This window comes from Suricata suricatta, chromosome 10 (genome assembly GCF_006229205.1).
Source record: "Suricata suricatta isolate VVHF042 chromosome 10, meerkat_22Aug2017_6uvM2_HiC, whole genome shotgun sequence".
In the NCBI taxonomy this organism is placed as follows: Eukaryota; Metazoa; Chordata; class Mammalia; order Carnivora; family Herpestidae; genus Suricata; species Suricata suricatta.
Genome location: NC_043709.1, coordinates 93,638,164 through 93,649,293, shown reverse-complemented (window position 1 = coordinate 93,649,293; position 11,130 = coordinate 93,638,164).

The following is an 11,130-nucleotide window of genomic DNA, read 5'->3' as shown; positions in this document are numbered from 1 at the left end:
CCCCCTTTCTCTCTCTCTCTCTCAAAACTAAACTTAAAAAAAAGATCTTAGGGCACCTGGGTGGCTCAATTAGTTAAGCATCTGACTTCAGCTCAGGTCATGATCTCACAGTTTGTGGGTTCAAGCCCTGTGTTGGGCTCTGTGCTAACAGATCAGAGCCTGGAGCCTGTTTAGGATTCTGTGTCTCCCTTTCTCTCTGTTTCTCCGCCTCCTCTCTCTCTCTCTCTCTCTCTCTCTCTCTCTTTCTCAAAAAGTAAACATTAAAAAAATTTTTTAAAGATCTTGGGGCATGAGTGGCTCAATCAGTTAAGCATCTGACTTTGGCTCAGGTCACGATCTCACAGTTTGTGAGTTTGAGCCCCCCATCAGGCTCTGTGCTGACAGCTTGGAATCTGGAGCCTGCTTCGGATTCTGTGTCTCCTTCTATCTCTGCACCCCGCCTTCGACACACATGTATTCGGTATCTCTCTCAAAAACTAAATAAACATAAAAAAAATTTTTTTTAAGATCTAAAAGCACCTAGCACACTGCCTGACTTACAGTAACTCAGAGACTCTCAGCTTGAGAGCAGGACACCGATTAGAATCTGGTGCCAAGTACAGGTATTTCTAACCACACCCTGCTTCTCTCCTCCTCAGTATCCTGCTCCACCAGAAGAATGTGACCCCCTATTCTAAACCCAGGTGAATGGTGCATAGGCAGGATAAAGTTGGAGATCAGCGTGTAAACACTGCATTCAATTCAACCCTACAAAGAACCCACTGTTTGCTAAGTTAATTTAAAAAAAAAAAAAAAACTAGGATGGGGCGCCTCAGTGGGTCAGTGTGTTGGGCATCTGACTCTTGATTTCAGCTCAGGTCATGATCTGACCATTTGTGAGTTTGAGCCCCGATTCGGACTGGCAGCGAGGGAAGCTGGCAGAGAGGGAGGATTCTGCCTCCCTCTCTCTCTGCCCCTCCCCCACTTGCTCTCAACCAATCAATCAATAAACAAATACTTTAAAAAACTATGATAGAGGTATGTATAAAATGCTAAGAGAGTACAAAGAGAAGGCAGTCTGCCTGGGAGTCAGGGAAGACCCCTAGGCCATGGGTGGGCCAAGCAAACTAGGATGGGAGGGGCACCTCAGGGGAGCAGAACAGTGCCAATGGGCAATAGCACAATGTGTCCTGGGAACTACAGGCCACCCATTAAACTGTCAGCACCCTGTATGTCTAGAGAGGTAGACAAGGGCAAGTTCATGCAAGAATGCCAGAGACTCACTCAATCCTGTAGATGGTGAGTGTCAGGCAGGGTGTGAAAGGGTTGTCCAGGTTCCCTCTGTTCCATGTGGTCTCTCTGAAGGTGGTTCCCAAGCTGAATCTAAAGAGCACAGAACTAGCCTGAGAGGCTGACTTCAAGAGCAATTCCTCAAGGGCAAGGTCACAGCTCATTTCGCTTTGCCTCCCAGGCACCCACTGGAATTTCAGCCACAGTAGGCACTCAGTTTGCTGAACAGAATGGAAATAAATAAACGTCCTTATCCAGACCTTTTGCATTTCAAACCTTATCTCCAACCAGGGGATTCATTTAACCACATTTTTATTAAGCACCCTGAGCAGTACACCATCGAATGAGAGGGAAAGCTATGAAAGTAAATAATTACACTACAGTGAAATACAAGTTGTCATTCAAGTGCGTGCAAAATACTTTAGGAGACAGAAAAAGAAGCAATGACTGTCGGGGAAAGCCAGGAAAGTCTCCACCATGAAAGAAATATTTGAACTGGGTTTTGAAAGAAACATAGGAGTTCAGTAGTCAGAGACATGCAAGAGTTTTCCAGCCTAAAGATGGGCAGAGATAGGGCGGTGTGAGAGAAAGCTGTAAGTTTCCAGAACAGATGACTGGTACTTCCACTCACTGGGGATTAGATATTTAAATTCAATGAGAGGAGAGCCTAGAACAGTGTTGTTTTTTTTTTAACCTTGGCAACACATCAGAAACACCAAGAGAGCTTTCAAACTGTCCAATGCCCAAAAGCACCCTCCAAACCAATTAAATCAAGATCTCCAGGAGTGAGGGTCAGTCATCAGGAATTTTTTAAAGCTCCTCAAGTGATTCCAGTGTGTTGCCAAGTTTCAGAACCACTAGTCTAGAAAGAAAAGATAAAGATTTACAGCATCCCAAGAGGTCAGACCTCCTTGGTGGCTCTGTGTTTCTTGGTGGCACACATTCCCCCCACCCCTGATCCCCAGGAAAAAGCCCAGCCAAATAACAGCCATGCTTCTTCCTGCTGCTCCTCTCCCCCCCTCCCCCCAACTCTGTGCTCTGAAAAAGCAGCTTTACAAGTTTGGTCCCCAGCCCGGTAGCATCATCCTCACCGGGGAACTTGGTAAAAATGCAAATTTTTCTTACTGCACCCCAGATCTACTAAACCAGAAAGCAGGCCCAGCCGGCTGCCTTCACAAGCCCCCTAGCTGGTTATGAGGCCTGCTAAGGTGTGAGAACCACTGTTCCGGACCACGGATTCTTCCAAAGCAAAGCCAAGCAGCGTCTAGGTATCGTCCTGCCGTTGTGGAGGGGCGCTGGGGGCCGGGGGATCGAGGGGCGCGCCGCTGATGGAGGGCCTGGTGGAGTCATTGTCTAATCAACAGAGATGCCAGGAGCAGACCTGGGTGCCATCACCTTGGTCTGCAGTCAAAGCCACCAGAGGCAGATAGGCCAGGTCATTTCTTGTGGGACCCAGAAGAGCTTTAGGTAAGAGGCACAGGTTTTATTTTCTCCTTGAATACAAAACAGCCCTTTGAAAGCAAGCTTTCCAGATATTTTAAATCAGGACTAGCAGGAAAATTTGTGATGACAATGGGCATGGATATAGAATTTGCATTTTTCCTTTGGAGGAAAGGGGTGGGTTAAGGTGCTAGAGTTGTGGGGAGTAGGGAGGGTGAAAGCAAGGACATTGTTGGCTCCTGCTCCATCCATCCCCTCCTCCCAGGCCCCAACCGGTTGAGAATTCACAATTCTTAGGAGGAAAATAAAATCAAGGAAACAACAAAGGAAATGAGGTTCCATATAGAAATGGAAATTGCTGTCCCCCTCAGGTCAGATGGCCCGACATAAAGGAATCCATCCAACTGTCAGCCACTGCTGGAGCCCTAATCCTGGAGGGGATTTACCCTCGAAGACTAACTCCGGCCTTTCTTGCTGAAAGAGCCAGTCACTTCCTGAGTCTCCACACAATTAAAGAGGGCAAGTGCTCTGGGGCTCCGAACCACCTCCTTTCAGCCCCACTGTTCCAAGCCCAAGTATTGGACCTACCCGTATTTTTTGTTGTTTTTTCCTGCTTCAGTAAATCAGAAGAAATTACCCAGAATTGGAAGAACGGCTGGATTTGACAAGCGTGTGTGTAGCACCACCTTGTGATCACAGCCTACCCAAGCAGTTTTCTTCCTGGTTCTCTTGCTTATGAAAGGCTCCGGCTTCCAGACAGGTACATACTCCGCTCTCATGCCTGGTCTACTTTCTCATGGGAATTTCAGCCACTTTGATTTGCCTTGGCTGAAAACCTGTTTTTTTCACAGGCACAAAAACAATAGAAGCCAGCAACAGAATTTTCTCTTTCTCTTAAGTAACCAAGCATTTTAAATCTTCAAAGACACAAATTTTTCTAATCAACAAAAAGAAACAAGAGAGATTTCTGGCTGCACCTGTAAATCAGGACAAATTGGCAGGAATACTTTCGAAACCTTCTCGTGATTTTTGGGGTCCAAGCACATAGGAGAATTGATGTCCCCTTACCATTTCAAGTTTTCAAAGCAGTAATTTTTTAAAATCGAGGTATAATTTATATGTAACATGATATTCATTTCAGGTGTACAACATAAAGATTTAATATTTGTATATGTTGCAAAATTATCACTATGGTAAGTCTAGTCGACACAGGGCGGTGGGAAGATAAGATGGTCTTGGGGAGCTTAGTAGTGGAATGTGTTGTCAATGAGGCATCAGGAGAAATCAGTTCTAAGCTTGACACTGCTGCTAACCCACTGTGTGAACCTGAGCAAGTTACTTAATATTTGTGGGCCTTACTGCTCCAGAATTATTACCTTCTTCATTAATTTCCCCATAAATCCCAAAATTTTAAAGATACTGCCTTCCAGAGGCACCTGGGGGGCTCAGTCATTTAAGAGTCCAACTTCAGCTCAGGTCATGATCTCATGGTTTGTAAGTTTGAGCCCCACGTCAGGGCTCTATGCTGCCAGCTCAGAGCCTGGAGTCTGCTTTGGATTCTGTGTCTTCCCTCTCTCTCTGCCCCTCCTCCACTCACACTCTCTCTCTCTCTCTCTCAAAAATAAATAAACATTAAAAAAAGATATTGCCTTCCAAATGGAATCTCTAAGAATTTATAATAATTTTTTTGTCTTTAGTTATCAGATGTATAAACACCCATCAGAGCTTCTGATCATCGCGAAGCAACCAGAGTTACCACAATGAGTTTATATCCTAGACAAAAGCAAAGACAGTTGATAGCTCCTTTTTCCAATCCCCAGGACATGTATGATTTCTGGGATGCTTTTGATTATTAAAGAGAACTCCCAGACTCTAGTTACAACTTCCTCAGGGCTAAGGAATCCCAGGTTGGGAACCAACCGACTGGATAATCTTCATAATCTCAGTAATTCGAGTTCTTACGAACTAAGTAAGACAAGGGAAGAATGGAAAGCTAGAGTGTGTGTATACAGGTAAAATCTCGATTTAAGAAATATCCGGGGGTGCCTGGGTGGCTCAGTTGATTAAGCAGCCCACTTTGGCTCAGGTCATGATCTCACAGTCCATGGGTTCGAGCCCTGCGTCAGGCTCTGCGCTGACAGCTCAGAGCCTGGAGCCTGCTTTGGATTCTGTCTCCCTCTCTCTCTGCCCCTCCCCTGTTCATGCTCTTTCTCTCAAAAATAAATAAACTTTAAAAGAATTTTAATAAAAGAAATGTCATTATAGGGAATTAATATTTAAAAAATGCCAGCTCTATGCCAGGTTTTTGGATACAGACATCCCATTAGTCCCACAATAATCTCTAAAGTAGGCATGCAGAGGAAGAAATAGACACAGAGAAGTTAAGAAAATTGCGTGCACCATGCAACTGTGATCTGGACCAGGTCTGTGTGATTTCAATGTGTGTAGTCTTTCAAAACAGCCAAATAATAAAACAAAACATGCCAATTTCCAGACATGAACCAATCACCCAAATTTAAAACATTTTATTGAACAGATACCCCAGATAGTACGTTTCCACAGGTTCCTAACTTCTTAAAATACAATATTTTTGGTTTAACTTTTATTGACAAAGCTTTACAATATCTATGCAATGTTAACTCTTTTCACTATGTGTTCTTTTATTGTAGTAAAGCCAATTTCCTGACCTCTGCTCCATTTATCTGAAAACGAACTGTGAAGTATTTCCATCCTACATCCTGGAGATTTTTAGTGACGTGGGCTAATGTGTTGTTTCAAGATATGAAAGCTTAGTTCTGGGATATTTTCTTCTATTATTCCACTGATAATTTTTTTCCCACCATTATATCTGTTTTCTCTTTCCAAAACTCCTAACAGTTGAATATTGGGCCACTTGAATAAATATTCTAGTGGGGTTTTTTTTTTAAGTTTATTTATTTATTTTGAGAGAGAGAGAGGGAGAGAATAAGCAGGGGAGGGGCAAAGAGAGAGGGAGAGAATCCCAAGCAGGCTCCCCGCTGAGCGTGGTGTGATGGACACAGGGCTCCATCTCACAAACGCAAGATACCACCTGAGCCAATATCAAGAGGTGGACCAAGGGAGTCACCTCTAGTTTTTTAACTTTTCTCTCTGCATCAGGGAATATGAATCAGCTAGGAGGAAAAGAAACACATTAGGGTTTGGTTTTTTCCTCACACAGGAAGTCAAGAGGTGGTTAGACTGGTATTATTTCAGAGGCTTAAGAATGTCAGGGCAAAGATCTCCTGGACTCTCTTGGCCTCTCACCCACATGATAACTGCTATAGTGCCAGCCATCACATCTACATTCAAGGCAGGAATGAAAAGGATGGGGAAAGAAGCAGAAAATGTAGCATTTGTATCAGAAAAACAAAGCTTTTCCAGAAATCCCCTGCAAACTTCAACTTAGGACTTATCGACCAGAAATTTGTCAGAAGACAAATCCAACTACAGGAAATTCTAAGAATGGAAGAGAGACAAGAGAAAAGTGGGTTTGCCAAAGAGGAATGAGCCAACCTAGCATCCTGTTTTCCAGGGGTTTTTCTTACTACTTTAAGCAAGAATTCCTCAGTTTCAATCCCAAACTCTGTTGAATTTTTTATTCTATTCTAATCATTTTAATGTCTTTTTTTAAGAAAGATTTTATTTTTAAGAAATCTCTACACCCAAAGCGGTGCTTGAACTCACAGCCTTGAGAGTCACAAGTTCCACTGACTGAGCCAGCCAAGTGCCTCTAATCATTTGAATTTCTAAGAGCTCTTTCTTGTTTCTGGTATTTCCCTGTTCTTGCTTGTTTGTTTTAATGGCATCCATCTTTGTTTCATTGCTGCAAATCATCTCATCTCTCTAAAATACTTATAAATTTTCTTTCAATTTTTTTGCCCCTACCTTACAACATTTTCTTCTTCTTCTAATTGATTGTTTTCCCACACACACACTTTCATCTCTTATTTTGGTGATGCCTCTTAAGAGTCTGATGATCCGTGGCTTAAAAATGAGACACCAGGAAGTTGTTTGGAAAGGCTGTGTGGTTGGATCAGAATTGCCAGTTGGCGGCCAGCAGAATATCATTCTGATCAAGTGTTAAGTCACTCTGTTGTTAGGAGGTACATACCCCCCTCCCAGCTGCACTATGTGTGAGTATTTTCTCTGGGGCCATTGAATTTTTCCATTGACATTTCACTCTCATCTTCCCCAACATGATGGAGTTGGTGAATTGGGTCAGAGTAGTAAGCCTGTCACCATAATGGGAGCAGAAAGGATGATGGGGACTCAACAGCTAGCATGTCTGAGAGCCACAGACCCTGGTCAGTATCTTCAGAGAAGGAACTCCCTGTTCTACAGGGATAAGAGACAGGTTGTCCCATAATGGTTCAGAGGCACAATAAGTCCTTAGAGGAACTTTCAAACCATCTCCCCCTTCTCAGCTCCATTGCTAACCCCAGTTTCTTCAACTTGTCCTAGGGTCTCCAGTCCCAGAACCCTCCAAGGAGTTCTAGGGAACAAATCTCTTGCTGCTCATCAATCTTCCTTTCCATAGGCCCTTAGGTTTCAGCCACTTCTATCTGCTAAGTCATTTACCATCCTTCAAAACACTTTTCATCTCCTAGGTGTGACCACATCTCTTCTCTACTCCTGTCTCCCCTCCAATTCTCGTTTTTATGGGCTTGTGTATTTTAGTTTTTCACTGTAATTTTGGATGGAGAGGGAAAGGTAGGGAGGGAGCTCAGATATAAGTATGTGTTTAAAGTCTAAATATATATTTTTCGAATCAAAAAATGTTATAATACATTTCCCCCAAAACCCTCATAATGATTTTATGATGAATGTGGCACCTGCTTCCAGTATGAATATGCCTTGGCAAATTTATAAACATATGCTAAATTTTAAAAGTTTGATAAACACTATTCTGAAAACTCACATTTGGTTGGTAGTCCTTGTGGATTCGCCAAAGTAAATATAAGGAGGAAAAAGACAAAACAAATCTGGGTGTGTTTGTGTTCTATAAGTCACAGAGAGTAGGGTTTTGAGAAGTAAATTCAGATCTTCTAATATCATCTGTAGGGTCAGGATAAAGTGAGCTAGGCTTGTGCATTAAAGTAGTTGGACACCTACAAAAAAAAACTGTAATTGCTAGGGGCAACCAAATTGCAAAATTGTATAAACAACCTCAAGATAATTATACAAAAGAAAATGCATTTTCAAACATTAAGAGACATTGAAGAAAGAAGATCTTGCCTAACCATAGAGAAAAAATTTCTGCACATAGGGCTTATCTCCTAAGAATGCTTTGAAAAGTGTACTTTTTGATCTAATAAATCTAGTTCTAAGGATTTGTCTTACAGATACAGTTGCCCAAGTGTTCAATTATATACATTCAAGGTTGTTGGGGTTTTTTCTGGAGCATTTTTAACACCACCACAAAATGGAAACATCCTATGCATCCTTTAGCAAGGCCCACCAGACTAAGGGATCCAGTGGCCACAGGAATAAGAACCTGAGCTATGAGTGTAAACAAAAGACACCAGCAAGGTCATTGGTGCAGCAGGGAGCAAGGACTCATTGGCCTGTGCAGGACCCATTTGACAGTGATGTTGCAAGTTGCCAGTGCTCTCAGTCTCTCCAGATCTCTGCCTGGCATTTGGGAAGGAGGCAGATTTCCTTTGACTGAACAAATCTCTGGTGCAGAACATGGAAGGAGACTGGACTTCCTTCTCCACCTGGAAGTAAGAGGAGCCTCTCCTTTCCCTGCTGATGTTGTATCAGAAGAGGCCTGGTGGAGAGTCATGATTTTCATCATCACCCACAGTTAATAAAACCACGTCCACCATGGTGGAGAGTATGTAGGGCCTCCAGGACCCATGGACGATAGCAAAAGGTCTAATACCCATGTCATCAGAGTCCCAGAAGGAGAGAAGAAAGAAGACAGACCTAAAATGAGGCATTATCACAGAAATAATGGTTGAAAGCTGCCCAAATTTGCCAAGACACATAAACCAAATTTGCCAAGAGACATTTGAGCAAACCACTAACCAGACAAACCCAAAGAAATACACACCAAGACATATCATAGCCAAATTTCTGAAAGCTGAAAATAAAGGGAAAATGTTGAAACCAGCCAGAGATAAACAGAGGCAAAACAATTAGAATGGCAGATTTCTCACCAGAAACCGTGGGTGCCAAAAGGAGGTGGCGAAATATTTTTCAAACAGAGGAAGAAATAGAACTGTCAACCCAGAAATCTATATACAGAAACAATATCCTTCTGGAATTAAGTAGAGATCAAAATATTCTCAAATGAAGGAAAACTAAGAAAATGTGTTATCAGTTGAACTATCCTAAAAGAATGTTAGATGTTCTGCAAACAGAAAGGAAATAAGAGAAGGAAACTTGGAACATTATAAAGTAAAGAAGAGAGTACACAGTAAGCAAAACTATGTACAAATACAATAAGCTTTCCTTCTCCTTTTGAGTTTTCATCATTATGTTTGATAGTTGAAGCAAAATTTATAACGCTGATGTAGTTCTTGATGTATGTAGAAGAAATAGGTAAGACAATTACAAAAAAAGGAAGGTAAGTACATGTGAAGGGAAGAAAGGTTTCTATACTTCACTAGAACTGATAAAATGATGCCAGTTGACTTTAATAAGTTGTGCATATATAGTATAAAACCTACCACAACCACTAAAAAGGCTATACAAAAAGATACATTCAAAAACACCACAGATAAATCAAAATGGAAAAATGTTCCACTAAGCCAAAAAAAGGCAGAAAAAAGTAAGCAGAAAAACAAACAGAGAACAGATGGAAAACAAAAAACAAAAGACTTTAAGCCATAACATCAGTAATTACGTTAAATATAACTGGCTTAAAGACATCAATTAAAAGACAGAGGTTGCAGATTGGATTTTAAACTATGACCTGCCCAACAAATCTATTTTGAATAATGACACAGGCAGATTGAAAGTAAAAGAATGTAGAAATATATGTCGCTCAAGCATGAATAAAAAGAAAGCAAGAGTGACTATATTAATACCAGATAAAGTCGACCTCAGAGCCAAGAAAATTACCAGAGACAGGTACTCTCTACCTTTCTGTGGATAAAAGAGTTAATCCACTAAGGAGTCATAGCAATTGTGTTTGTATGAAGGAACAGAGATGCAAAATGTGTAAAGAAAAAACTGATAGAAATAGACGAATCCACAGTTGTAGTTGGAGATTCCAACATCTCTAAATAATTAATATAACAACTAAAGCAAATATCAACAAGTGTGAAGAAGAAGTCTCCAACACCATTAGCTGATCGGTCCTAACTGACATTTATAGAACACCTGACCCAACAACAGAATATACATTCTAATACACATTCTTTTCAAATGCCCATTGAACACATACCAAATACACTATATATTGGACCATAAAACAAACTTCAACAAATTCAAAGGCACTGAAAAAATGGAACAAACCTAAAAAAAATTAATAACAAAAAGATATTAGAAAAATATCTAAATACTTGGAAATTGAACAACATTTTAAAAAATAATTTGTGGATGAAAGACATCTCAAGAGAAATGAAAAAGTACATTTAACTGGTTAAAAATGAAAAGTAACGTATTAAAATTTGTGAGACAAAGTAAAGCAGTGCTAAAAAAATGTATAGCCTAAATGTATAGCAAAAATCAATTAAATTTAAAACAATGGAGAAAATCAAAAGAATTGGTTCTTTGAAAATATCAGTGAAATTGACTAACTTCTAACATGACTAATAAAGAAAAAGAGGAGATGCAAATTACCAATATTGGGAATAAAATAGGAGATCTCACTATAGACCCTATAGACATCAAAAGGATAATAAGGGAATTCTACAAACAATTCTACAGACATAAATTTGACAACTTTGATGAAATAGACCAATTCCTACACACACACACACACACACACACACACACACACACACACAAAATACCATAACTCACCCAAAATGAAATAAGCCATGTGAGTAGCCATATACCTATAAGGAAATTGAATTCATAATTTTAAAACTCAGAAGAAACAAATCTCATGGGGTGCCTGGGTGGTTCGGCTGGTTGGTTGTCTAACTCTGGGTTTTGGCTCAAGGTCATGATCTCTCAGTTCATAGGTTTGAACCCTGAATCAGGCTCTGTGCTGATGGAGTGTGGAGCCTGTGTGGCATTCTATCTCTCTCTGCCCCTTCACCACTCCCTCTCTCTCTCAAAATAAATAAATAAACTTAAAAGAAAGAAAGAAATCTCCAAGCCCAGATGGTTTCATTAGACAACTCTACTAAATGTTTAAAGAATTAATGCCAATTCTACATAATCTCTTCAGAATATAGAAGAGGAAGAAATACTGCCCAATTTGTGCAACTTATCCCCAAAACA